Source organism: Melospiza georgiana, chromosome 6 (assembly GCF_028018845.1).
Source record: "Melospiza georgiana isolate bMelGeo1 chromosome 6, bMelGeo1.pri, whole genome shotgun sequence".
Taxonomy (NCBI): Eukaryota; Metazoa; Chordata; class Aves; order Passeriformes; family Passerellidae; genus Melospiza; species Melospiza georgiana.
Genome location: NC_080435.1, coordinates 4,988,327 through 5,005,827, shown reverse-complemented (window position 1 = coordinate 5,005,827; position 17,501 = coordinate 4,988,327). Strand labels below are relative to the sequence as shown.

General features: G+C 41.8%; 1 pseudogene; it reads right to left on the bottom strand.

Annotated features, from left to right (window-relative positions):
* The window catches only part of LOC131084309 (cytosolic phospholipase A2 epsilon-like), a 37,316-nt pseudogene that overhangs the window by 7,207 nt on the left and 12,608 nt on the right, over window positions 1-17,501 (bottom strand).

Below are 17,501 nucleotides of genomic sequence, written 5' to 3'. Positions count from 1 at the left end.
AAAGGTGCATTTTTTGTAGATAAAAAGGTACATTTTAGAGACTCAGGCTGCAAAAGAAATGGATGATTTAACCTAGCAGCAAAGATACACAACTTTTGTTGCTGACAAATATATATATATATATATGTATTGCAAAGGTCTCATGTCAGTGCACATAACCACAGATGAAATCAATAAATCTGTTAAAATGAATAAGATCACAGAGAAAATGAAAAATCCTGCAGATTGTGACCTGTTATCAGTTCTGATATTTTACCATATAATGCTCCTGGTAGATAAAAACACACTAAATGTTTAATTTCAGAAGAGGGGTTTGTGCAGGAGCAGATTATATTATACTACTTTTTCCCAGTACAAGAAATCACCTTCCAAAAAGCAGATTCTGGATTCTGGGACTTTCTTCATCAGGCGACCCATGAAGAACTCGCTGCCAAAATCTTCTGCAGGAATGAAGGCACCATATTTTGGGAATCCTACCTCATAAGGGGTGAATTCCACCCATTCTAAAAGAAAAGGCATAAGACAGACTGATTACAGCAGCAGAGGCATAGTTATTTGAATAAAGCATGATATTGGCCAGGTTAAGGCAGACTGGTTTCTAATTCACATCCTTTGCAACAGGCATTTATTCACTGTACATTTCACAGTGGTGAACATGCAGAACAAATTGTCCTCTTACATCTATATGTCTGTATAAGCTTTTTGACAGTTTCTGTGCATAATGCGCACAGAAGTGCAGAAGTACATAGTGTCTTCTGTTGTCCTGCCTTTGGCCCTGAATACTGAATTATACAAAGGTCTTTAAAATATTAACTATTAAATATCTCCTTTGAGGTGGATTAGCCTTCAGAGTATTTGTTCATTGAATTGATATCCTTATCTAATCTTAAATTGACCCCAATTGGGATTAAATATTACATGCAATTCTGGAGTATTGTTACCTCTAAAATCCTGGTCGCTGATTTTATCCTTCACATTGAGAGAGAGGTAGATGGGCAGCGGATTTTGACCCTGATTTAGTGCCTGCTGCTGATCTGTGAGCTTATGGCAGTCCTCCTGTTTTGAAAAATGACAGTAGCTCAGGACAATTGGATGACACAAAGAGCCTGCCACTTAATCTAAACCTGGGTTCTGACAATGCAGTCATACATGACTCCAACTAAGACATTCCCCAGTTGCTTAGTTTAGAGAGGTGCTGTCATCCCTATCCCTGCCCCTCCCCTGCCCCAACACTTCAGCACAAGAATAATCCTAAATTCATGTATTGAAAGAATGTGGTGAGGAGAAAATGCCGTTACCCACATTTTTAATTTCACAAAAAATGTCTGGGAATGCTTGAAAAGCACTCCTGACAGGAAATATTTCATTATGAAAGAGTGAGCCCCTCTCTGACTGCCTAGAAAACACCTTTTCCTCAGAGCTGTGACAGAGACAAGGCTCATGCACAGTGTGCAACAAGCCTTGGCCTTTCTGCTGCAGAGCTCAGGCAGGATGGTTTGGGAGCAGAACCAAGGTTTGGGAGGGTGCTCCGACAAGCAGAGCTGCAGGTGAGCCCGTGGAAGGATGGCAGTGCCACCAGTGCCACCAGGCTTCCCTTGGGCCACTGTTGGCCAGGGGACAGGGCTCTGGGGACACCCACAGCTCCCTGCTGAACACAGCCCCAGGGAGTCTCTACCACTGTGCTACCACCAGGCAGTAGAAATGTGGCTGTGTGGGGGATTATTAAACATTACAGGGGGGATGTTTTCTCATTCTAAAGCATAAATGACCCAGTGGGAAAGAAATATTAAAGAAGATTAAAATAGCCCCGAACAAAGCTCTTGATGGAAATGTTTGCAGGGTGATGTCTTATTAACAGCTCAGAGATACTGTCTTTGGGCTTGTGATTTTCCTTTGCCTTGTTTTATTGTGCAGCTCTTTTAAAAGAACAGCGGGATTTTCATGGAAATATTTACATGTGAATTCACAGGATCACAGAATGCTTGGAGTTGGAAGGGCCCTTAAAAATCACTTAGTTCCAATCCCACTGCCACAGACAGGGACACCTTCCACAAGACCAGGTTGCTCCCCATCCAACCTGGTCTTAAACACCTCCAGGGACAGGAGGTCCACAACCTCTCTGGGAACTCACTACCCTCATAGTGAAGAATTCTTATTCTTATTAGGTATTCCTAATACCTAATCGAAACCTGCCCTCCTTCATCTTAAGGCCATTTCCCTCTTTTCCTACCACTGCATGCCCTTGTGAATAGTCTCTCCCCAGCTTTTATATAAGCCCCTTCTACATCCTGTGAGGAATAATTTGAAAGAGGTTCATACTGTAAGTTTCCTGTTATTTCTTTTCATTCCCATCCTTTCTGTACCAGGTGTGAAGTTAAGATCTCTATAACACAGGCAACAAGCATGGTACAATGGTACAATGAATGGTACTGCCAAGGCACATGCTTTAGCCATATCTGTGAAAAACAAACATGCAAAAAAACCTGTTTTGCATGAGGGTGGTCAAACACTGGTATGTGTTGCCCAGAGAATTTCTGGAGTCTTCAGCTGTGGAGATATTCAAAGCCCATAGCTCAGGGTAGCTGGCCCTTCCTAATCCTGCTTGGACAAGATGATTCCAGAGGTGCCTTCCAGTCTCAACTAGTTTTTGATTTACTCTCTTTCCTCACTGCTGTATTCACTGGATATTCAAATCTGAAGAGAAAGGTGCTGTTTTTGTACCTTATCATGTAACATGATTTCAATGATGAGTCCCCACAGGTCTGTGAAACACAACTGATGTCCTTCCTGTTTCCTCTGGCACAACTCTTCCAAATAGTATTTCAGACGATCAGGGGCAAAACAAGTGACAAACTTATTTTTAAGTACATGCTTTCGGACATCATTGAGGGTTTCCTTGAGATCCTTTTGGGACCAGTCAGGATCTTCATACAAGTTTGACATGGTCCTAAAAAAACAAAAAAGAACAAACAAAAGAACCCCACAAGGAAAAGTGTGAGTTCTGAAACAGAGCTTTGGGAAGTTATGGAGGTTTGTGTATTATTGTCCTCATTTATACAAAAAAACACCATGTGTTTGGTAGTATCCACATATTTAATTAATTACAAATGTGGGAAAATACCCACTGAAAGAAACAACAACAAAATGGAAGCCGAAAAAGAAAGCCTCTTCTTGATAATTAAGATCATATAACTCAAGATCCCTCCTTAACGTCAATTTTGGAAAATTCGTGTGTTCTTATCTTGCTCTTACCATGTTGTTCCAGATAAACCAGTGATATATGAGACACAGTCCAAGACATTCATTTCCTGCACACTGAGGAGGTGAGCATACATGGCTGTCAGAGCTCTGGTTCCACCTCCCGTTGTCATGATTGCCACCACAGGTACCTGTTCAATCCCAAAACACATGGATTTAGTGACATGGCCTGAGAAGGGACAGAGACTCTGATTAGAAGGAGAAATTTATAGCACTGATAAAGTAGTGAAAACATGCCACCAGCGTGAAGAACGTGAAGTCCAACGTGAAGAAAAACCTGAATTAATAATGGAGCATGCTAAGGAGTAAGAAATACTTCATCTTTTCCTCTGTCAAGCAGCTCTGCAATAGAACATGAAATCCATTATCACATTTTCAGTGCTCTGTTTGAAAACCATTAACAGAGCAGCAAAAAATTAGAGGAAGTGTTACCTTCTTTCATCTGAATCAGATTATTATCAGAGCAGAAAATATCAGTGCTGTCTCACAATTTCCATGTGGGCAGTAATAACTTCTCTTTTCCTGAAGTTTGCTGAAACTATTGTACAGTTATTCTACAGGCCATACTAGAAATGTCATGACTGATAGATTTAAGAACACAGGCCAGTTCAGAACCCCTGAAACCAGAGGCTGGTTTAAAAGTTTCCCTCCAGAAACTTTAAAAGTTTCTGGAGGGAAAGAGGAACCATGCTCACTCCACCTGCTACATATGTATTTACAGTACTAGGTATGCAAGTGAGCTGCAATTACTGGCTTCTGTGATCATACAGAAATCCAGGGACTTCTGGGCAGTCTTAGAAACAGAATTAATTTATAAGCATGACTTGGCTTCTTTAACAGTAAAGACGGTTACTGTGCATTGGAGTGAATGAATGTCATATATAAATCGGAAAAATATAGAGAGACTGTATGCTCTGCAGGGAAGTATGGGCTCTACATCTGAGGGGAAGGGAATGACACATGGCTTAGTGCTGGCATTGAAAGGCAGAGTCTTGTGTCTGCAAGGCCCAGCTGTGCAAGAAAAGCTGAACTCAGTTTAGGTCCAAACAAGAAAAAATTATCATGTCTGCATTTGAGTTTAGGTTTCACACTACAGTCATAGGTGCATAAATAAAATAAGAGACACCTGATTTTCCCCTGCCTTAAAATTTCTGTTATCAATCCTGCTTGCTGTGCAAGATGAAGTCAGACTGGCAGCATGCTATGCTCAGACAACAGGACCCTAAATGGTGGCACAAATGATACACAAAATCCAGATTTAGCCGTGAGGGAATGAAGTGCTGGATCCACTGTTCAGATCTGGCCAAAAAGAAACTTTGGCCTTGGCTCTGAGAGCACCAAGCCCTTCTCTATGTTATAGGGCAGACTGCTACTGAACACAAGGCTAGATTCTCTAGCTTCAGGGCTACAAGGCTTTTTATTCATGTCTGTGATGAGCACTCATTCCTTCCCTAGAAGAGAGAAGTCAGCCACTGAGAAAAGAACTCAGATGTAGCTTGTACATGAAGCTACAGCGTTTCCAAAAAAATGTGACCATCAATGCTATGTTTTGACGCTTATCTGTGCAGAAAGCAGAGAATAATTATGTCTCAGATACCTCATCATCCTGCAAGTCCTCTTCCAGATGGAGAATGTCCTTCAAAGCAGCTGCAACCACCTTCTTCCTCTTGTGAATGAAATCCTGCTCCTGGGCACACAGATCAAACCCCAGGCGCACGTCCAGGTCTTCCTGGCTGCAACAAGGGTCAGGTATCATGCATCACATTTGTAGTCATCTTAATTGCTTTACCTGATAAATAGACATGCCTTCACTACCAGGTCTACATAAAGCAAAGGAGGAAGATATTAAATGTTCTGGTTTTTTCTTGGAGAAAAACCAGCCCATCTGCCTTTGAACTGAAAGGAATTTTTTTTCTCCCTGCCAAAGACGCCTGGAATTAAATATAGGTACAAATGGCAGCCGTTCCTTTTCAGATATAAATCCAGAAGCCTGCAGAGGGCAGTGTTTCAAAGGTGGCTTTTAAAAGTTTTGTGAACTGCCGCTGATACCAGCGAAACGTTCTACTGAAGTCGTAGATTTGCATGATCAGATGTTCTTTTGATGCTTAAAAGCACTACATTTGTGGTTTGAAAGCTGCTGTGAAAATCTTGCATAGGCTTCTAAGGAAGAACTTTTCAAATGGCAGCTGTAAACTGTATATTTCATAGTATATTTACTGAAAATAAACAGCATGATGGAAAAAGCACCTACGTTTCTGGAAGTTCTCTTCTGTTACAATATGGAACATAATGTAACATAGCCATCTTATAAATCTTACTAAGGCCTGAACAATATTCCAAAACACACAGTGTGTTTCCTCCTTTAGAAATAAGCAATCACTTCACTGAGTTTATTTGCATTTATCTCTTTGAGTAGACATTAAAACAATAAGTGCCAGTACATTTATTATTTCTTTTTTTTTTCACATCTTAGAGTATACAGGAACTCTGATTTTGATCTTTCAGTGGAAGAAAACAGTTAAAGAGACCTTTTGGAAAACAGAAAATGTTTTTTTCAATCAGCTTTGAAATGTTGCTTTTATTGAGAATCTGCATTTGGCAATAAATAGTAGAGGTGTCTACAGTAGCCTTTGCCATGTAATATTGATTGCAGCACAGTATGAATAGAAATTTGGTGTTTTCTTTATAAAACCTTTTCTTAACTCCCTCTCCCATTGCAAAAACTCCATTGCTTAAAATCTTTGCATTATGCACTGAGTGTATTTTTTTTATAGTCTGAAATAAGGATGGACCAGCATTCAAAGGCAGTAGTAACAAAGAGATTGGAACTTGATTTACAGCTATCTAAATACAAATAACCAAGGGGAAAACAAGGCGAAAACTGCAGGTGTCTTACCATTTTTTCACCTTAAGGAGCAAATCAAATTTTCTGTGCTGAAAATGGAAAAGGTAAAATGATGAAAATTGATATTTTGTTTAAAATAGTTCCTTTACCCCACTCAGACTGAGACACAGATCTTTTGGGTCATCATTATGCCTACAAAACTCTGAATCTCAAAAAAAATGAGATCTCTTCTCAATATTTCAATAATAACCAGAGATGTGCACCGATTTAATAGATAAGACTTTAGTACACTATCATCTATAGTCCCCATGTTATCTCTCTCATAAAACACAGTGCAGCTTGCCTGGTACTGGCTAGCTGCACTAATAAATACCAGGAGAGCTGCAGTGCTGCAGCTCACCTGCCTGGAAGGATCCAGCACTGAAGATGCTGGATGTTTTTCTTCTTCCCCCTTTTCCCATGGATTTCTCATTTTGTTTTGCTTCAAACAATTCACTTCACTATGCATTGCCCTAGGCTGGAGGGAGGTAAGAAAACAACTGTCTCTGTCGAAAGAGAGCTGGCCCTTGGTTTCTGCTTCATGCAAATCAGAAAGAATTTTAAAAAAGCTTGCAAAGGATTCCCCATGGCCAGCAGACACTCACCTCACCAACCACCTCCTGCTCGGAGGGGAGAGACTTCAGAGGGATTGTCAAGGGGACACTTCTCCTCCTTGGCCCACATGACATGCAAGCACACTGAAAAGGAACATGGAGGGCTTTTTGGTTAAAACAGAAACGTTCTCCTCTTGCTCCCTATTCACACATAAATGTCAGGTCACAGAACTGTCTGTGTTGTCTACCATGTTCTGGGGCAACGTACAAAGGTGGGAAGCTTCCTCTTCTTCCTGAGTGCAACATCCAGGGAAGGTTGCTTGTATCTGGCATAGTGGAAGACAGTGGGATCTGGGAGAGGGGAGCGGGGGTCACAGCCCACTGAAACTGTCTGAGTTTCTTCAAAGGATCCTCTCACTGTAAATGTTAGCTCATTCTCTAAAACAATGAGAGAAAATGCATACACAAAGTTACTTATAATTGTAAAAAAAAAGAGAGAGAGGAAAAAAAGAAGCAAAAGGTAGCTTTGAGTAAATTCCTTCTCCACTTCCTTTGTATTTGGAAAACTACCTTCTAAAAGTGATCCAAACCCCAGACAGTTCGGGTGACTGTATCGTTATAATGTGCTGAGCAAGGAGTCAGATGGGAACGTGATATGGACGGCACTGAATTTTAGGTTGCTGCTTTTCTGTTGCGCTTTCATCATGACACGGTGAATACAACCAGGTACTTTGCATGATAAATTATCCTCATCCCAGGCCAAATAATGAGCTGAAGAACTTCTCAGTCCCCTAAAATAAGATCTGACTCTTTTGAGCAGCAGATGACCCTATTTATATGAATAGCTCAGCTAATCCTGCCAGTGTGCATTATGCATGCTCTGAGATTGCCTACCAGATCCAGCCCCTCAGGGGATGTGGGCAGAGGAGCTTCTAGACTCTGAATCTTGACCAGGGTCAGGCAGGAGCCAGCTGCTGAGTGGCTAACCCCTGCAAAAAATGAGGTGTTTCTGTGCACATGCGTAAGTTGAAGTGACAGAGATCCTGAGCAAAGTTAATGCTATAATATAACTATAATACCTGAGGAATTAAGCTTCTTCAGGGTTCAGCAGTACTGCAGCAGAGGTTTGCAGAATCTCAACTTGGGTTTTAGATACCTTCTGTATAATCATCTGATTCTAGTTGTTTCTAGTCTGGCACAAGACTCCCCATGAAGTCAGAGCCCTGAACTGCTGCAGGACTGGTGGCATTCCCTACTGCAAATTTTGTACAAATCACCTTAGATGTGATCAATTTAAACCTTAGTATTTTGCTGATGCAATGTCCAGGCCTTGTTAGAGACAGTAAAATCAACAATAATTATTTTAAGAAGTAATAATCTTACCTGAAAAACGCTTCTTTTGTCTCCTGCTGTCCAAGTGAATTTCCAAACAGGCTTCTTCACGACACTATGGTAGGTGTGATGAGGACAGATTAGATAACTCACTAGCTAATTATTATCTAATGAGTTATCTAATTAGATAGCTCATCCAGCCATCTCACCACCAGTGCTGACAGATGTTGAAAGGATCATTATAGGAAAGGTTTGAAAGGTTTGATCATTGTAGGAAAGGTTTGAAGGGGGGAGGCCAGCTGTGTTGGACACTTTTGCCAGACACAGTGAATGTGAGAATTAATTTATTGTCACATGGGAAGATGGTGCTATGCTAAACATGTTGTCATTTTCAATGGATGCAGACAAAACAAGGGAAAATTATAATTCTGATCTTAGAGGGCACCTCTAAGATCATGCTGTTCTCCTTAAAGATAAAGCTCCTAAGAGAAAGTATCATAAAGAATGAAGATTTGCAATGTTTCCCTCACTGACATTATAGTCAGCTGTGGTGAGGAATGATGTGGTAAAGAAAGAATACAAAAGAACAAAACATTATTTTACCACTATTGCCCCATTTGTGATGATGGTTTCAGGAGGATCCTGGCTGGAAAACAAAAACAAACAATATGTATTTTACAAACAATACGTTCTGGATACTGTCCTGAGCAGGACACATTATTCTCTCTAAATTTTTTATTACTATTTTTTTTTGTTACTCCTTCTTGTGATTTCTGTAAGTATACTCCATTGTCACTAGATGCCACATAATGACCCAGCAGGAATTATTAAATTGCCGTAAGGCACCTGGCAAGTCCTTGCAACAGCCTTAGTAGCAAAGGCATGGCACAAATTGGGTAGCAACATTCTCCTCAGCCATGACTTTCCCAGAAAACACTGCACAGTAAATCTGCAGACTTACTGGAGTGGGGTTTGCCAGCCAACTCTGAACTATGTAAGTCAAAAATCTTAAGAGAAAGTCACTGAATTAAAAATTCTCAACCCTTCTCCACATCATGGCATTTTCCCTTTCATATAGTGATTTTTAATGCACATATTAAGTCTGGAAAAACTTGTCTCTGGCTATTAAGATGGTACTGGATCTACAAAAGGTTTCCCTGCACTAATGCAGAACTCCAAGCTGCCAACAGTAATGGAGTTTTACTCACATGGTCTCCAATAAAAACTCAACTTCCAGCTCCTCCTTCCCCTGAAAATAAAAAAAGGTGTCTCAAGTAGCATGTGTAGAGGTTATCAAAGTGACCTTAACTTTTGCAAGCACTGTGTCATTTACCTTTAACGAGTAAAAATATTCTGTTTTGTACTTGCTATTATCAGCATTAAATGACAGAGGCAGCTTCTTCTTCCCCAAGGAACTCAATTGTACTTGAAGAATGAAGGGCGTTTGGTGCTTGTAAATTTCCCTAACAAACCTATTTCACCCTTTCTTCTCTGCCAGCTCCCATGTGCAGGCAGAGAAGAACATGATATGCTAAGGCTTAGTGTTTAGTAAGATATTGTGGAAACGGGCCATTTCCCCGTGCTTGCATTGTTTTGGTTTTTATAGTCTTTGTGAGGATTACATAAACTGTTATTTTCTATCAGGTTATTGAAAGTGCAAAGCTTCCCTAAAATTGCATGTACTCTGGGGCTTGCGAATTTGGCCATGATCAGTGTGAAAGGAAACCAACAGGAATTTGAGAAGGCCATCTATTTTGTCACTGATGTGCAGTTTCCAGGATGTCAATAAATTTTGCTACATCTTTACCACCAAGCTGCTCCTGTTGGTAAAACCAGAAGAGACAGTACACCTCTTTAACAGAGGGGAGAGAATGGACATCGAGCTGTACCAAATGTCTGACAGAACTCTTACCTCTGGGGTTAGTGGAAATGCTGTAAAAACTCTTTCCCCAAGGGGGATTTTAGCAACATCAAAAAGCACAATTGCATGGTCATCATCGTGAATGATGTCATCATCAGAAACAGTAATTTCCAGAACATTCTAGGAAAAGAAATGAAAAATATCTAGTTCACTAGCATGTATGGCATACAAGAAATACGACATTCTGCAGCTCTTCCAGGCTTAGTGTCTGCTTTACAGAGAGGAAATAGAAAATAAGTGATGAAAAAGTGTGAGAAGGGAGAGCAAGAAAGCAAGTATAAAGAGCCATGTCTTAGTCTTATCAATTAAAGCTGAACTGAGATATCTTTTGAGTCAGCTGTTATGCTTTTAAATAGATATCATAAAAAATGCCATCTGCTAGGGAGGAATATGGATTACCAAAAGCTCTATATTGCTTTATATCGGCAGGGGCAATAGAGATTACTTCATATCAATAATCACTCTTCTAGATCCTTGGACCTTCTGCTTTCAGCCACCTGTTCACAGGTATTTGAGTGTAGTTCAATTATTAGCAGCAAACTGTGTAAAGATCTTTATCATACAAGAATTTGGCATCATCTCTTGCCATTACTTCATGTCCTTTCAGAAAAAGATGTGTTTTTCTGTTACAGTGTAATTTTATATTTTCATTTCAGTTTCCCTGTGTTGTCACTGTCACTGTCACGGGTCCCAAGCCTTCCCCAAGGAGGTCAGACTCTCATTACCCATATGTAAATAAAAACTATCTGTTAAGAGTAAATTGGGTTCCAGCAAGGCCAGAATTGCTTTGCTTCAGCTTGTGTGGGGAATTTTAAGTAAACTCAGAAATGCACTAGAAGATATTTCTAGTTTAGAGGTTTTGGGCTAAACTGAAAGACTCTGCACAGAGATTAGATAAAAAGGAGAGGTTTTGGGTTGCTTACCTTGACTTTTCTCTGTATCCGGAAGTAGAAAGTTTCATTCCACACAGGATTTCTGCAGTTTTTGATGGTTTTGGTGTGGAATATTTCATCTGAAGCTGTTGGCAACCAGAGCCTCACATAGCAATCGGATTGACTTACTGTAGAAACAGAGGCAGAAAATATCTGGCAGAGGAGGCATGATACAAGCAGTGGAGACATTTCAATATGTTCTTCAGCTTAAACATGGGTGAGAAATGGCCAGTCCTTTCTGATAAAGATTGGCCAAACCAGGAAGATAAAACTGCTGGATAAAATTAATTTGCTCATCTCAACACTATTTTTAATAAGCAGTGTATTCAAACAATCATGTGTAATTCTTATACATTCAAAGAAAAAAATACAATCCTAGCTAGCAAATAGAACAGTATATATATTCAGAAGTCTTATATTGCTCCATATTAACAAAATTTGGCGGGCAAAACTGTGACAGAGGCAGCACAGCATTAACTTCAGACCCGGAGAGGGATTGCACATAAATTGTCTCTGTAGCAATTGAACTTTGTGAGAAATACCAAAAGAATCAGATTTAAGTCTGATTCGGATAGTAGATGTCTGGCATGCCTGGCTATTAACTCTTTATGACAGAAAATTAATTACTGCAGCGACCTTGATCCTTGTCTCCCTAGGCGGGGTAGGAAGGGAGAGGCCTACCAGCAGTACAATTGCTGCTTCAGGAGCTCAGTAGGAACTGGAGCCTTTTCCTGGTGTTTGCTGATGCTTGAAAGACCAGGAATTTAACTTCTACTTCACATCTCTTCCCAGGAAAAGTGAAATGGCAGAAAGGATTTACATCTTGCGGACGGAGGGAGTGGAGTGAGGCTGCACTTTGCTGTAAGCTACCATCTCACACAGACCCTGAACCAAGTGAACACCAAAGAGATTCGCAGACCTTGCACAGGAAGCTTTCCAGTGGCAGCTAGAAGGGTTGATCCATCCTGCTCTGTAAATGCAGGCTTTTGCCAGAAAACAGGAGGAGTCTGGTGCCGTGCAGTCGACAGAGAGAGCCACCTCACAAGCAGGGAGAGGAGCACCTACCATCTGTGAACACGGTACAGGTCTTGAGGCAGCTCCTCAAGGTTAGAAGTGAGTTCATCCCCGTGTCTTTGTTCAGAACACATGGCTTTGGGATATTTTGCATAAACATAAGGTGTTTATTTTTAGGGGCCTGAAATCCAGAGACCCTGTGACTGTGGCATCCTCAGGGGAAGATGCCTGTCGATTATGGAGATCCCCATGTAACACTTCATGCTGTATCTTGAAGGCATTTCTTGACACTGTCAGGAGTTTTCTCTCTAGAAGGTAGTAGATTTTCTGTCTTTGAAATTATTTCCACTGACGACAGAATCTCAGATTTTAACATGATGGAGGTGACGGGATAATATGTTGACTTTGGCAATTACCAGTGCAATACTTAATTTATTAGGAGTGGGAGGGCTCTGTTTGTTGATCTGTCTGATAACTGAAAGTTCTTCCCTCCCTGTGCTGCCTGACAGCCTGCTGAGCTGTGATGTACTAATCCTGATAAATGGTATCACTGCCTCTGATCTACAGAGCCTGTACAATGGCCAAGAACTAAACGTGGCTTCAGGGCACCTGGACCATCCCTCCTCTCATTAACGCACACAAAACTGCCAATCTCAAGTGTTTCAAAACCATGAATCCAGCATGTCCATAACTGCCAAAGTGGATGGGGGGGGGATGTAATGCAAAGTCCTTCACAGGAGGAGGCAAACCCCCAGCACTAGGATGGGCTGAGGGCCGACCAGCTGGACAGCAGCTCTGCAGAAAAGCATCTGTGCATGTGAGGTTGAACACAAGCCAGTGAGCTGTCCTGTGGCAAGCGAGGCCAGCAGCCTCCTGAGCTGCATCAGGAGTGCTGCCAGCAGCTGGAAAGGTGGTCCTTCCTCTCAGCACTGACAAGGCCGCATCTCTGGGTTCCCCAGTACAAGAGAGGTAAGGATATGCTGAAGTGAGCTGAACAAAAAAGTCCAGAAAGAGAATGGGGGAATGGATCATCTGCTCTGTGGGGAGAAGCTGAGGCTCTTCAGCCTGAAGCAGAGAAGGCTTACGGGGTCTTACCAATTTGTGTAAATACCCGATCAGGGGAGAGGAAAATTAATAAGCCTGAGTCAGACCCTCCTCTGTAGTGCCCAGTGAAAGGTAAAAGGACACAAACCAATATGCAGGGAATCCCACTGAAACATAAGTAAAATTTTAATGTTCACCATGACAGTGTGAACACCACCACACACTGTCACAGATTGCCCAGAAAGGTCGTGAAGTCTCTACCCTTGGAAATGTTCAAAACCCAAATGAGTGTGGCTCTGAACAACCTACTGAAGCCAATACTGTCTATGGCAGGGGTCTGGACTACACAATCTCCAGACGTGCCTTCACACCTCAGCCATTTTGTGTGATTCTGCTGTAACAAGGCTAGTTTGTCACACACAAATAACTTACATAATAGTGTTAGTAACTCCTGTATGCAAATTTGACCTTGAATATGGGGTGAGGTGATACCACTAGGACAAAGAACATTCTCTTCCTGTGAAGAAAGGGGACTATGCCACATCTGGTTTTGCCACAATTTATCTACAGTCCCTACTAATGTGGAGATGTTATTGTTTTCCATAGGATTCCTGTGATTTTCTATGGTTTCCTTTAATTTTACAGACAGTATTCCCATGCTGTGGTTCTAACTGAGCTTACGTATTTCTGTAGAAGTGCCACTTCATATTAACTGAGGCTAAACTGTGAGGCAATCAGTGAGATAAATAAAAAAATAAAAGGATAGTTGAATGTCTGCTGAATACTATGATAATTATGATACCATTATTACATGGCAGCCCTTGAAATGACTAATCACCTTACATTGCTCTCTCTTATCCCTCAAAAAAGTGTACAGGAGAGCTACTGAAAATGTTCCAGTTTATTCATTGCTACCTGAGAGCTAATACATAAAAATTCTGTTTACATTTTCTTCATGCTCCAGTTGTAATGCAGTTGCTGGGTTTTGTTAGCAGTTTCATGCCATGCCAGGCCCTTACTTTAGTGCACGTGTTGCAACTTCCCTGATGACATAATGTCACCTCATGTGAATGCTGAGACATCTGAAGTCACAGTCTCTCTGAAAGCCAGCACTAAGTGACTCTGGTGTCCTTTTCCAATTTGCAGCTTCTGATTCAATTTTTATGATGGTGAGACTGCTCCTCAACTCTGCCTGACAGCTAAAGATCAGTTAAAAATACAAGACCAAAAGAAGGAGTTCAGAACTGCAGCCATGTGTGCGAGTCTGTGAGAGTACAGTCCTGTGACGTGCACCTGAGATGAACCATCACGTGCTAAAATCACTCACCTCCATTAGGAGAAAATTACAGCACTGAAAAGTAAAGCATATAAGAAAAACTAGTCTCATAGGAACAATGAAGGTAAACTACAAAATCCCATCCGTCCTGTTACTGCATTTCGTAACACCAAAACGAAGAAATAATTTTCTCCTAGTGAAATATTCTTCACCTGCACAGACAGGTTCGCCTTGAATCCTAGTTTACTACAGTTCACCTAAGAGGAGGAGCAGTACTGCTCCCATTTCTCAATTGCTGGACATGATATTTGGGAACATTTTCCCTCACCAGCTTAGTCCAGTACAAACAGTATTGAGGATTTACCTCCTACTGCTATCTGAGAGAGGATTTGGACTCAGATAAGAGCTCTACCAGTATCCACTCATTTGTAAGCACAGTATTGCTCTCTGTGCCTTACTTGTGGAAATAACAAAAGCTCATAGGTGAACTGTGCTTAATCGGTGATGTCTTTGGCCAGGGATGAACAGAGTCCTCTTGTGAATGAGCCCTTTACCCAATCCAGCCATTTAAGTCAAGTGGCAAAGTAGGATTTTCTCCCTGAAGCAGATTCAGTGGGTGCAGTACCTGCTGCAGTCCCAGCTCAAAGTTTCATACCCTGGGTCACCTCCTGTGCCACTGTGCTCCCACTGGCACCACTTGCTTTCCTGGGACAGGGCCATTAGTATCACCTGCACTAGCTGTAATCTCCCTATTTTTTTTGCACTTATTTTCTATAGCAAAAATAACCCTTAATGCCTCTGGAGAATGACTCTGATTTGCAAAGGTTCCAACTGTAGTGTTGCAGAACTGACTCATTTTCTCTGAAGGGATAATATAAAAGCTTCCACAAAATAATTTCATAAGACCTTAGAGGACAAAGTCGCTGAGATCCTCTTTTATAAATACATGAGATCTCTCTTCATTCAAAGGGGAAAAACCAATGGAAGATCTGAAAACAGAAGGAAGAGTTAAGGAAGAGGAGTGATTGTTCTAACATCCCAGCTAAGACTAACAGGTTTGTTTCCACAGCTGAGAAGGTTTCCATATGTGCCTATTTTCTACAGCAGAAAATATACTGGAGTGCAGTCACATTTCAGCCCAGCACTGACTTTCCTACCTCAGCTCTGACAGCCTCTTGATCTGGCAAGACTTCTCTCAGAGAAGTTTCTGTGTCCCAGAATAAAAAGCACCTGCCAATCTGAAGCTCGCTCTGGGTAATTTCTGACTGGGACACAGAGCTCAAATCCACCTCAGCAGTCCAGGAAGAGCATTGCAAACACTCAGCACCACTGAGGCTAAATGTGTCAAGCCAGACCTGACACCACCACTCTTCACCTCATCGGTGTGAACGAGCCTGAACATGAACTCCAACAGCAAAGGTCATCTCCCGGAATGTGGAACCAGCTGGCACCCACTAGGCTGCCACAGCTTCAGACAGGAGTGCTGTCACACAGACCTCTTTACTCAGATCTTCAGGATCAGGTGAGATCCAGAGGAGTCCAGCCACTTTGCTCTTTCACGTGGCACTAAGTAGTGGTGGAGAGATGACATAACTGCAGATCTGTTCGCCTGTGCTAAGGATCTGGAAGAGGTTTATTCCACTTCTGTTGCCTCAGGGCAATCCCCTCTCTTGGTGCCTGGGCTTCAGGCATGCCAGATGAGGCAGAGCCCCTCACTGACCCTCTGTTTGTCTGTGGGGCAGGTGTCAGCTTCAGCCACGGGGTCTAGAGGCTGCCATAAAACAAACACTAATGATGGTGAAAATGGGCCAGGCTGGGAGCTTGGTGCAGCTCTATGTGGCCACCCAATAACTCACTTGTTTAAGGAGAGCAGCTGGAAAGTGTTGGAGAATCTGTGCCACCATGGTCCTCCTCTCCCATCACCCAGCTCCTTTTCCTTTCTTTTGGGAAACACTGGAAGGGGTATCATCAGCAAGAAAATAAGATAATAGACTATTTTCCTGACCAGATATTCCTCCCACATATGGGGAGCTCTGTAGAAGTGACACCATGAATAGAGTTAGGAAACACGAGCTTTTGTAAAAGCACTAGCACTGACTTCCAGCTGAGAAGGAGCAAATGGACACACCGGTGACCTAAAAAGTCACTATTTTACCAAAGGCTGCATGCAGTCTTGGACTGAGGAGGGGAATACCACTGCAAAATAGACACCAGACTGCAAACTTTAATGGGATTTATTCCTTTCTAGTCCTGGTACCACCTTCACAGCCAAGCTGCATAGAGCACTGGGGCCTGGTGATGACACTCAGCGCCTGCAGGGCAGCAGGATGAGTGTAAGTGATCTTATCTGGGTGCCTTTCTCTCCAGTGCCCACAGTGAGATCAGGGAGTGCCAGAAATGTTTGAGTCTGACCCATGATTACTAATTGGCATAAAGGTTAGTTAGGAGTACAGTGCAAAATAATTAGCCCAGGTCTGTCAAGAGCATTTGCATGGTAAGATAAGACAAGACAGAAACCAATTATATGCAGCATGAAGCAGATGCTAGAGAGGAACATCACTCATATGGAGGAGACCACAAAAAGGGTGGGGTGATAGCTCGGATATGAAAGGGGCCAATTGACCCATTCAGGAGGAGTGAACTGTTTTCCTTTCGGTTTAATTTTTTTAATTGTGTGCCAAACTCCATCAGCATGTGTTGTCTACAGGCAAAGGTGTAACACAGGCAAAGGTGTAACATCAGATTTCAGGGTAAACCTGAATTTCATCCCAGGCTTGTGAAACACACATCCCATGAATCTTGAGGTGCATATTTTTAAAAAAAACCAGCCAAGATTAAGTTGGGTGCACGGAATCATGAGGAATATCAGGGGAAATATACAGAAGTAGTGTTCCCTGAAGCCAGGATTTGGCAAGTAAGTCAAAGAAAAATGTAGAAACTCTATGACCAAATAACCTGGTGTGACTGCGCTTACAACAAATAGAGAAAATCATGGAATGGAGCACTGCATATGCTGAAAAAGATGGGAAGCCAGCATTCAGGTAGAAAAAGCAAGTCAGAAGTGGCTGCACTTGTTTGAAAAGGTGGCTTGCTCCTGGATTTGATACAGGGAAACTGAAAATTTAGGGAAGTCGGGCATATGTTATTACAAAAATTGCCATTCTTCTACAGATATCTCAGAGTCAGATAGCATCTGTATCAGATGCTTCTGATCAGTTTTACAGGGGAAAGATCATATTGCTGAAAAAAGGCTATGTAAATATAATTTTATTATTCTCATTAGCAC